Here is a 12,421-nt window from a genome sequence, read left to right as displayed (position 1 = left end):
GGCAACCACCCGGAGGGAAGGAGCTGCTTTTACATTGTCTTTGTGTGAGCAGTTTGTGGTGCCCATAGGAGCCGCGTTCTGGGTTGGATTTACAGATGAGGAACCTGAGGTCCAGAGAAGTGATCGCGGTCTCAGAGCCAGGGTCCAAGGGCAGCGTCCAGTCCGTGTTTGTGGGTGTCCGGGCTGCTGTTCTCCCTGCTGTACCGTGCCGCTTTTCTTGGCTGTTCCCAGGGAGAGTAAACAGGGCCTCTCTCAGCCCTTTGTTACTGCTGAGCAACGGCACGGGGAGGGCTTTGAGAGGAAGGGAGGCAGATCTGCTGTTTCCAAAAGGTCACAGATTTGGGTGCATTTCTGGGACCATAGTCCGGCCCAACAGGAACCTATCGGAGATACGTGTAATGCAGAACATCTTTGTCGAGCCCTGCTCTCCTTTGCTCAGATGAAGCCCCTCACACTAGTACCTGTTTGACATCAGGTTCAAAACACACAATTGTCGGTTAGAGATGAAGGCCTGGGGCTTGGGAGGGAAGCTGGAGCTAGATTCCCACCTGGGCAGCAGCTACATAGAGATGAGCCCTCGGGAGCTGTAACCAAGGGAGGGAGAAGGGGGCTCCGGACAGAGTTAGGGGCTCAGCTCCCTTACCCTCACCATCATCAACAGTGAGCATTTATTAAGCACTTATTGCATGTCAAGGACTGTGCACTGGAAATATGGAGAAGCCTTTTGTTAAGTTGTTAAGGAGAAATAGCCTGCAAGAGGCTCGGACACACAGGAGGCCCCGACTCCCAGTTGGGAGACCTGCTCTGACCTCTGACGTGGATTCTTGGGTTATGGCTGTAGGAGCATCACTTCATCTCCTGGGATTCAGAGTTTTGTACGTATGGGAACTCCATGCTCCCAACTCGTGCCCTGTTCTCTTTCCAAGGAGGAGCCTCTCATACCCACATGGGCCGAGATGCTCCTGGGGCTTCAGGTTCCTAATGTCTGGGTGTCCGGGGGCTCAGGAGGGATGTGGGACTGGCTTCGGTCTGGGTACCGTCTGCACAGAGACTTTGAGGGAGTCTGGGGGAGCAGCAGAATGAGCATTGTAACAAGCACCAGAGTCCAGTCTCAGATACTTATTATCTCTGATACTTATTATCTGGGTGGCCTGGGGCTCTGAGTCGCTCCAGTCTCACCTGCAAAATGAGGGGGTTATATAACATTGGTTATATATTATATATTTATTATATAACATTATGGTGTTGATAAGGGGTAGCCTTTGGCGAACAGTCACAAGATTTGACTTCAAGCCCTGCCTCTCCTAAATCTGGGGAAATGTCTTGCACTCTCCGAGCCTCATTTCTTCCACCTGTAAAGTGGGGATAATCACACCCCCAGTATAGAGAAGAAGCACCATCTGAATGAGAGCGACAGTGGCTCAGTAGCCAAGCCCCTCGCTGGGGAGAGCTCTGACACTTTGCCGTTTTCCCATTGGAAAACTATAGCTCAGAACCCCTGCTGTCTGCCTTCCAGGGAGATTAGGAGACTAAATGAGAGAGCATTTAGAAAATGCTTCCAGCCACCAGCAAGATAGGTGCTCTCTAATTATTTTTTATTATTATTAATGTGACTAATGCTGATGACTGTGGGCTTTTGCAGCTTCCCCAATCTTCACTTTTAGTGCTTTGGGTTGTGGTGAATGATGCACTTTTAAAGTCACCCTTCAATGGGGAATTTGCTGCCAAGAGCATTTGTCCCTTCCATTCTGTCTTCTCCTGCGCTGGAAGCGGGAGTCTCGGCATCTCTTAATAGCTTGTGGCTTTTACACTGATTCCCATCGCCCATAGATTATGCCCAAGGAGCTGCTTTCTCCTGTGACGGATACCCCGCAAGTATCAGCAAGATGATTCTGGAGGTGCTTGTTTTTATTTTTTTCAGGTTTATTTTTTTTTAAATCACACACACACGTATGATTTCCCAGTGAAACCCTAAAACCAATTCAGCCGAGGCAAGCTCCAAAGCGCCCGGCCATGGCTTTGTGAGGTTTACGGCATGAGCAGAATTTCCAACCTGAATTCTTGTTCCCTGGTCACCAGGGGGATCATTCGGCCCGCGGGACTATATGAACGGGGGCAGGAAGACCCTTATCCAAGCCTCCCTGAGCCTTCTGTGCATCTCTGCAGGTGAGAACAACTACGGAAAAGGAACTGGGTGAGCTGGCGCTGCCCGCGGGAAACAAGGGGCCTAAAGAGAGGAAATCTTGTCACTACGCCATCTGGCAGCAGCAAAAGTTACCCAGGGTCTCGAAAGGGAGAGAGCCTGGCTCTGCCAAGGAGCTACTTATGGGGTGATGGTGAAATAAATCTTTCCCCCAGAAAACCAAAGAACGGCTTAATGCCCCACATTTGTGTAGGGGGCAGCTTCCAGGCGATGCCATCAGTGTCACTTTTCTGCCTCCAGCTTCTGCCTCTGGCTGCTGGGAATGAGGCAAAAGTAGGTTTTACTCGGCGACACCGATTTCTCACCTCCTTCCTTCTCCCTCTCCCTCCTTTCTCCTTCTCCCATCTCCTCCTTGCTCCTCTCCATTCACCCTCCCCAGTTCTGAAATCTGAAAAGGGTCCCGAGCTTGTTCCTCTTCCTTTGTTGGTGGCTTTCGGGCCTGTGACAGATTCAGCTTCACAATCTTTCATTTAAGGTATCACAGAGACAGCCGAGAAACCCGCGGCAGCCTGAAATTCGGACAAGCGGCCGGGCTCAGACCCGTGCTGCTGCGAACAGGACCCAGGGCCGTGTGGCTTCGATTCATGTTCGCAAGGTCCAGGTTGGGCAGCATCTCCCCCCTGCCCCATCGATTTATGGATAAGTTGTCTTTCTTGGGTGATAAATATAAATAAGTCATTTCCCTGCTTATTATCTGATCCTGTTACCCTCGTGCTTCTGATTATTCCGGATTCTGTGGCCATCTGACATCGGGGATCCGCTTCTCAGGCTCAGGGAGATGGATACGATCACAACGGTGGAAAGTTCCAAAGTTTAATCCTTGGGGAGATAGCAGAACCGCACCTACGAACTAGTCTCTGCCCCAGTTCTGGGGATTAGGGAACCCCGACTGATTAATACTGGTGTTTGGGGACAGTTCAGTAGGAAATCAGTTAGTCAATAAGCACGTTCAGGGAGGACGAGTCCTTGGCATGGGGGCTTGCCGAGCCCTCCTCGGGGCTGCTCATCCGCCTCTGGTGTCCACCTTCCATCCAACCGTCACCTGTGGCTCCGGACAGGGCAGTTACCCTCAGGAAAAGCCCCTCAGTGGATGGGCTATGGCATGTTGAGGGTAAGTGACCCTTTTGGTGAGTTAGGGGGAAGTCCGTCCCGAGCACGTGGAGGCTTTGCCTGGTGGGGGATGAGAACAACTTGTTCCGACAGCCTGAAGGTGCCCGAAGAGACCGCCGGGAAGTGCCGAAGGCTTGGTCGGACACCAAGGCCTCCCTGCACCCGGGCCCTGCCAGTCTCCTGGCTTTGGCCCTGGTCCGTAACTGAGGGAGAGTGAGAGACTGAGGCTGTCCGACTGTGATTCACAGGGAAGCCCTTACATCACCCCCAGGCCGCAGGCCTTCTTCTAAAGGGAAGGACAAACAGCGGCAGCAGGTGCGGGCCCATGGCTGGGCTAAGCACTCGGAGAAAGCCAAAGGGCTACCCGTGGCTCTCACCGAGCTAAAAAAGAGTGGGAGACATAGGAAAACAAGCATCTAATGATTCATCTTATATGTGACACACACATGTATATGCACACACACACACACACACACACATATGATCTATACAGGATAAGTTGTTTATAATCAGTAGCATTAATATTGAGGGGTTGATTTTTTTGGTAACAGGTAGAATTTCCACTGGGACTTGAGGGAAGCCGGGAGGAGGGAGGTGGAGGGGGCATATTCCAGGAAGGAGGGACAGCCAGTCATAATGCCCGCCCTCTGCCAGAGCAGCAGGAGACCCACTCACTGGCTGCAGAGTCTGATGGGAGAAGCCTGGGAATGAAGTGGAGAGAGATGATGTCTGGGGATCAGGAGCTTGAGGGGCCGGGAGACTGGGCAGCTCTGCAAGGCAGGGGCAAGGGGGGGAATCGGGCTCTGAAACTGGGGGGGAGGAAGGAAGAGGGCCGGAACGTGACAGGACAGGAGCCAGATCCTCGATGAGATGGAGCGAGTTTGATGAGATGTGGTTGCTAAGTGATGGCACAGAGGGAGAGAGTCCCAGGTCAGCAAACACTTGTTGTTTAAAAGTGCATCTTGGAGCATTTTTACGCAGTTCCCTAAAACTTACCTGCAGACTAGGTCAGCCACTGAGCATTTATTAAGTGCTTACTGCATACCAGGCACTGTGCTCAGTACCGGGGATCCAAAGGAAGGCAAAAGAGCACGTCCGCACTCTGAACCCACAGAATAATAGGGAGACAACGAATGAACAACCGTGTACAAACAGGATGAACTGGGGATAGTCAATAGCACTAAGGCTGATCATGATATGGCAGGGGGTGGGGGGGGCTAATGATTTGTTCAGACTTTAGTTCTTCACTTTTAAAGAGAAGCTCCTGGGCATGATGTGCTCTGAAGCTGTTTGTTTGATTCCAAATGGGAAGCTTTTCCCATCTACTTAAAATTAAGGGTGATACTGGCCTGCAGCCACCATGTGCAATGCATGGACTTCGAGCCAACAGGACCATTGTAGAAGCTAGTTGGGGGGATTTTTTTTTTTTTTGGATCTACCTTGCTGTCGTTTTTTCTCGTTTAATATGAGAGCGTTTCTCACTAACCATGGGGACCCTCTAGGAAGTGTCCGAGGCCGGATTTGAACTCAGGAAGATGAGTCTTTCCGGCTTGCCTCCCACAGATGACTCTTTCTTCCACTGCCAGATACTTGAATCCCCTCTCTCAGACTTCCATCCACCCTGTCTAAAGTCCAGGACCGATTCAATAGGGCAGCGTTTTCCACTGATGGAGGTACTAGCCCATAGCAGCTGGACACTCGTTTTAAATGAAAGTGGTGATTGGAACACACGTCTCTAAATTGTGAGGCTCCTAAACCTAGGGCGTTACTTAAATGAAGGGTTTTATAAATTAATGCCAGAGGAGGCTGAAAAACTCATAGAGGCAGTTTCTCCATGGATTCATGGGGTTTGATATGTCTGAGAAGGGGGAATAAAGGAACACGGACGTCATCTTGTGTACAGGGCAGAAGGGCTATGTTCATACATTCCCTGGTCCCTCCATCACTCGAGACCCAAATGGAGAAGTAGTTTGGACAGGCTGAGGCAGAAAGGGGAGGGGTCCAAAAGTATGTTCTGTGTAGTAGATCACTGTAGTGAACTGGTTTTCTCCATGTCACTCAGGGAGGTTCTTTCTCCTATGTAGCCATTAACATGTTTTCTTATTTGTGCATATATTTTCTTTTTTTCCCCAACATTTATCACTTTTCTTTTTTTCTTTTTTTAAATAATTAATAACTTTTTATTGACAGAACCCATGCCTGGGTCATTTTTTTACAGCATTATCCCCTGCACTCACTTCTGTTTCGATTTTCCCCCCTCTCTCTCCACCCTCTCCCCCAGATGGCAAGCAGTCCTGTACATATTGAATTTGTTGTAGTATATCCTAGATACAGTATATGTGAGCAGAACCGAACGGTTCTCTTGTTGCACAGGAAGAATTGGATTCAGAAGGCAAAAATAATTCAGGAAGAAAAACAAAAATGCAAACAGTTTATTGTGCATATATTTTCAACAGGAAAAACATCTGATGTAACCATGATTGCCATATAAATCAAAAGGTCCTCTGGGGAGGGACTGGGCATCCACCGATTGGTTTAGGAGAATCTGGAACAGAGGCAAAGGGAGGCTTTTTTCCCTAAGTAGGAGCGGGCTGGAGGACCTGCCTCTAGCACAGCTTTGTAGCCTCAGTGTACATGGAGAGGTGATGTCACAGAATTTGAGCCCCTGGCTCCAAGCTCAGAGTTCTTTTCCCTGGACCTCGGTGGGCAGCTTCGGACACTGAGAAATTTGCTTTTCCCTTGAGCCGAAGTCTGGATCCACTTAACTTCTGGCCTTTCCCTAAGCCTGACTAAATACCATCTCACTATTCAGTGTGTGCACCTTTGAGATATTTGCAAATAAGAAGATCCTTATTACTGTTCTGATAATAACTTTCCCTTCCCTTTTAACCCAGAATAAAGATTCTTAATCTGGACTCCATTTTTTGATGGCTGTATTTTAGTAAAATTGGTTTCCCTTATAATCGTGTGCATTATATTTTATGCATTTAAAACGTGATTCTGAGAAGGGGTTCACAGTTTGTCCAAGGGACACAGGACACAAAACACTGAAGAACAACAAATGGGCAAGGCCATCAGCTGCAGTGAGTAAGGATATAGTAAGAAAACAACACATTTTTATTTAACGCTTTTTGTGTCTTAGTTCTATGCTGGAATGGAAGACAGTGTGGTACAGGGGGAAACAAAAAATTGGTTCTAGATTCTGAGAGTCCTATTCCCCTTGGTTTCATACTTTCTGTGTGACCTTGGTCAATTTTCCTCCCTCTCTCTCTTCCTTTCTTCCTCCATCCTGAACTATCCTGTTCATAATTTCTTAGAGCACTAAAGTATTCCATCATAGTCATACAATACGATTTATTCAGCCATTCCTCAACTGATGGAAAATCCTTCAATTTTCAATTTTTTGCAATCACAAAAAAGACCTGCTCTATTTTGGTACACATAGGCCCTTTCCCCTTTTCTTAGACCTTTTGGGGGTATTGCTGAATCAAAGAGTATGCACAGTTTTATAGTCCATTAAGCACAGTTCTACATTGTTCTCTAGGATGGTTGGGACAATTCACAACTCCACCAACAAGGTATAAGTATTCTTGAACAAGTTTTGTAACCCCCATGAAGCTTAACTTTTTTATGAGTAAAATGATGGTATTGTACTTAATGTTTTTAGTGTCCCTTCTAGCTCAAGATCTATGATCCTATGTTCTAAACTCTTACTGAAATATTCAAAATTCAGAATACTACTTCTAAGTGCTCTTTCTCTCTTGCCTGATTTTTATTCTTTCACTGTGGTGCCCTTCCTTTTAACTCTCTTCCCTTTTCTTTCAGCACAGGATTGGGGAATGTTGTCATATGGGCTCGGTGTCTGTGATATCACTCCCTCTTGGTTCTTCTCCTACTTCTCCGGCTGCTTCTTCTCTTTCTCTTTTTCTGAACCTTCTTCCGGATCACGCCTTCTAACAATAGGTGTCCCTCAAGGTTCTGTTCCTCTTCATTTGGTGATCTCATAAATGACCATCTCTATGCTGATGACTCTCAGATCTATTTTTCTTGCTCCAAATCTCCCTTAACCTCTGATCTTGCTCCTCCAACTGCTTTTCAGGAATCTCCAAATGGATGTTCAGTAGATGTTTTAAACTCCCCAACTTATTGTCTTTCCCCCTAAAACCTCCCCTCCTCCCTTTCCTATCATTGTAAGAAAGCAACACCATCCTCCTAACTCCTCAAGCAGTCATCCTTCCTCTTCTATCCGAGCTGCTGACAAGACCTATTGATTCCCCCTTTGCAGCATCTCTTGAATAAGCTATCCCCCAAGTGCAGGTCTTTCTGACCTTAAGCTTGGACTTTCATAATAGTGTGCTAGTGCATCTGCCTGCCTCAGGTCTCCATTCCATTCTCCATTCATCCATTAAAGTGATTTTCTTAAAGCTCAGGTCTGATCATGTCACTATGCAATAAAGTCCAGTGACTCCCTGCTGTCTGCAGGATCAAAACCAAAATGCTGTTTGGCATTTAAAGCTCTTTATAACTTAGCCCCCCTCCTCTCTTTCCAGTCTTCATATATATTATTTCTCGACACTCTTTGATCTGTGACAAAGGCTTCCTAACCATTCTACCATTTCTCAGCTCCAGGTATTTTCACTGTTTTCCATGATTGGAACATACCCTTCTCTGCTCTGATTGCTGACCTCCCTAGGTTTCTTTTGAAAAAGCCCCAATTAAAATCCTATTATCTATAGGAAGCTTATCCCAACCCTTCTTGATTCCAATGCCTTCTCTCTCTTACTCAATTCCCATTTATTTTGCATGTAGCTTGCTCTCCATAAATTTGTTCTTTACTCATTTGTAAGCTCATTGAAGGCAGGAATTGTCTTTTACCTTTTTTTTTTTTTTTTTTTTTTTGTATCCCCAGAGCTTAGCATAGTGCGTTTCACATAGTTGGTGCTTAATAAATGTTTATTGCTTGATTGATCTTCATATTTTTCTCATGATTCCTTTGATATGAAGGCATTAGCTTTCATAGTATTTTTGGACTTTTTGCATTCATTATGTTGGACTCTTTTCTTATTAATGACCACTTTTATAAGACTGCTCCTGAAAGCAGTTCTTAGTTGACCGTCCCTCTCCTTCACTGACTTACAAACATTAGGAACAACCCCTTCATGGCTTTCTGTGTAGCATAGAAAGTTTAGTCTCTTGGTTCAGTTCTACTTTCTTTGGCCTAAAAGCTCTTTGGAAGGAGGGACTGGGAATCCTATTTTCTGTTTTCTACATTATCTAATAGAAGCCTTGGGCATAATGGGTATTTCTTTAGCCGATACTTTAATTTATTTGGCTATTTAATAAACGAGGAGCCTTTTGATAATTAAAAAAAGAAAATGAAACATGTAGACACAGATGTACCTTTCCAAAATGACCTGGCAGCGGTATCTGCATTTTCAAAGCTTTCTGACTTCCCCCAAGTGTATAAGTAACTTAGGAACAGACATGGAGCCTGTCAAGTTCAAGGTTGGAGTTTGCGGAATGGGACCAAACTTAATTTCCTGTCCTTCATTTGCATTCTGCAACCTCATGCTTCCGAGGCTTTTAAAGAGTAGATTGGATGTACCAAAGTCTTTGGAAAGCACTATGTGGTAGCCCTGAACCCAGGGATCTGACCCAGGGGTTCAGTAACTTCATCATTGCTATGAAATGTGGCTTTGCTCTCCGGATCTGGCAGACCAAGGTTTTATTCTCCTTTGAACATCCTCCCCACACAGATTGCAGTGTTGACTGAAGTAAGAACTGAAACGAGTTCAAGGAAAACATTTCTTTGAGAGTTTTAAACTTCTCACATTTTTATTTTAATGGGTTATTTTGAGTGCTCACAGAAGAAGCCAAGCTCAATGGGACTGCATTCAATATCCTGCCTTTTTCCTTGCATTTTGCAAACCTCTAATTCCAAGGCAATGGGAGATTGGGCTGGTTAGAGCAAATGCAGAGCTCGGCAAAGGGGTGGCTGCCTAAACGGGATGGTGGAGATTGGAGAGGGGCTCCCACTGCTAACCCAGGGCTCCCTTCCACCGTCAGAGCTTTGTTCTTTTGGGAATGAGCTTGGTCACCTATTAAAATATAAGTGTCTCCCCAAAGGGGCAGAGCTCCAAGTCATTATCAGTGATGACCTAGTTCAGGGTGATGAGTAATCAGAAGAAAGCAGGTTTTGAAAGAAGGAAGAAGTTAGAAGACAGAACTAACAAATAGATAACTGCTCCCTGCTTTAGGGGATCTGTCTCATATGCAATGCAAATGTGATGCCATTAAGTGATGGTTCCAAATGCTTGTAAATAGGGAATACTTTAGAGGGTGTACGGAGACATTTTGGGGTATAGCAGAAGGAAGGTTGGTGCTGGAGTAAGGTGAGATCTGGAGAACTGGGTTTGAACTCTGCCTTGGACCCTTCCTAGCTGAAATAGCTACTTCAAAGAGTTATATTTCTCCAATGAGAAGGCATAGAAATAGGTCATTACTTCTAAATCACTATATAAATGGTGGCTATTTATTATTAATATCATATGATTATTACAATAATATAAGAGAAGAGAATATAACTGTCTTACCTGCCTTAACATCAGACCGATAAGGGAGCTCCCTTGTTCATTAAACAAGTTGACATCCCTACATTTGGGACAAGGTACAGAATGTCCAATGGTGGCTGATCAGACCAATTTGAGCCCGGAAGGCCCTACCACAGTGAAGCACAAATGGACCATGTGGATATTGTGGAATAGAGATGTCTCTACGTTTGCCTATCCAGTTTTTTGATGCTACAGCAATTCTTTGCTCATGGAGCCGGGGCCTTCCTGGACGTGGGCACTCCGAGCCGAGTGCTCCTGAGCCATGTCTCACAACTGAGTCCGGGATCCTTCAGGGAGCCCCTGAGAGTGTCCTGATGTCGCTCCCGACTTCCTTGTGAGCGCTTCCTTGTTAAATTCTCTGTAAAACAGGCGAGTTTGGCGTCCGTATCAGCTCGCGCTGAGCCAGACCCCTGGGATTGTGCTCCCCGCTCACCACCCCAATTGTTCAGTGCTTTGTCCTGACAGGGGATCCTCTGGAGCTTCCTGGGATTTTCGCGGGGACATGGCGGCTTGGCGCTGGCGATTGTCTGGCTTTTGTGCCCCGTGACAATAAGTACAAGTGGGAGGGAATCGCACCACACCTTGTTGCACCTCAGCCCCAGAGGCTTTAGTGAGAGAGGGATAATCATCTACAAGAACAAAGCCCGGCTCTCCCTGCGCTTAGCCTTGGTTTGTAGCCTTTGGAAAAGAAATAATTCACCGCCGGGGATGATTCTGGTCTCATCCTCTGCAACGTGGCTGAAAATGTGGGGAGCGGTCCGCGCGCCCCGCTGGTGACTGGGAGAGCCCACGAGCATCGGCCGTCACCGGGGCCGCCCGACAATGCTAGGGGAAAGCTGGCGAGCGATGCCGATCCGCTTCTCGGAGCAGTGGGGCCTGCCAGGTTCCCAGGGGATATTCTCTAACATCCCAGGCCCCGGCAGGGCAGAGAAGCTCGCACACAGTGACGAGGCCGGGCTGGGCACCAGACAACACGGGGAACATGGCAGCTGTACGCCTGAATCCTGCAGAAAGATGCTGTAGTCTGCCAGAGGTTCCTCTGGTGCTCCGGCTCTGGAGCAGCCCGACAAGCAGGGAGCCAAGCTGGACCAGGGCTAGGGACCGGCCTATGGTTTCACTGGCCGGGGAGCCCGGATGTGGAAGTTCTTTCTGGCGGGGCAGAAACTTGTCTTGGAAAGTTGCCTCCGGCAGCCATGGCAAACTCGCCGCTGCAGCTGGCACGCTGACTTAATTTTAAGACGCAATTTCATTTTTATTTGGTTAAATACTTCCCAATTATCGGGCTCGGTGGTGCTTGGGGAAGTCGTGGGTTGCGGGCAGCCCGCACCCAAATGTGGCTGAAGGACATTCCTCGGCATCTTTTCTGGGATGTGAGCAGCCTGCGTGCTGACCTGGGGAGGGTCCCACTGTGTGCAGGTACATGTGGGGGGCTTCTGGGCCATCAGCGGGGGCATTTTGGGCACTGATAGCTGCGTTTTGCCCAGAGGAGCATTAATGAGATGGCAGGATGCGCAAGAAAAAACCCAAACTGGCTTCTGGGATTCTGGATTTGGGTCGGGAAGGACCTTTGGCGCCCTTATTTTTCACACTCCTCCTTTCACAAGTGGGCAGTGGAGGCGGTCACCTGCCTTTCCCGAATCATCCTGTCACTGCAGGTCTGCTTCGGAGTCATGTCTAGCAGCAAAGAAGGTCTAATTCAACATCTGCTCCCCGGCTGCTTGTTGGCCACTCGCAAGGACCGTTTCCCGTAGTGTCCAGCACCAGCACTGTGTGAGAACAATGGGATGCTATAAATGTGGATTAAGCACCTGCTGTGGGCCCAGGCCCCGAGCCTGAGGAGGGGTGTGCAGAGCAGAGCGATTCCCTCCCCCTTGTAGTAACTGTGGCCCAACAGGGAGCACCAAGGACACCGAGGGTCTCCCCCTGGGCCAGCACCCCCCATTTGCTCTAGAACAGTCACACCCAGGAAGAAGTCTGAAACAAGGTCGTTTACCTTGCAAAGGACTTGCCAAGGACGTTCCCGCAGATAACGGGCGGACAGTCACGGCCAGGGCTAGCTCGGGGTTGTGGAGGCTCTGAAGCCGCCAGACCGAGGGGCCACAGAGCCCGGGAAACCCGGACAATCTATGGTGGAACAGCCAGTGCATGAGGGAGGAAAGGAGGGACTTTTGAGCCCTCTGAAAAGGAAGAGTAGGGAGCTGCTTTCTGCTCTCCCTTCTAGCCTCCCATCAGAGGAGCTCTTTGAGGAACCAGCGGCAAAGCAGAAGCAATATCTCTAAACATGTCCTTCCTGATGATGAGTATCCTGAGTGGGACGTGATGAAGATGCTGGCCTAGTTATAAGAAAGAAATGCAGCTAATGGCAAGGAAAGTAAGTCCTTAATAAATGCTTTATTTGTTCGTTAACCCAGTAACTCCAGTAGAAGATTCTATTGACCTTTGTTTCCATGGGAAGTTTGGGTCATTAAAAGCGCTCCGTGATTCCCCCGGAGCATCA

This window comes from Sarcophilus harrisii, chromosome 6 (genome assembly GCF_902635505.1).
Source record: "Sarcophilus harrisii chromosome 6, mSarHar1.11, whole genome shotgun sequence".
In the NCBI taxonomy this organism is placed as follows: Eukaryota; Metazoa; Chordata; class Mammalia; order Dasyuromorphia; family Dasyuridae; genus Sarcophilus; species Sarcophilus harrisii.
The sequence above is the reverse complement of the archived record's forward strand: the minus strand, read 5'-3'. Positions refer to the sequence as shown.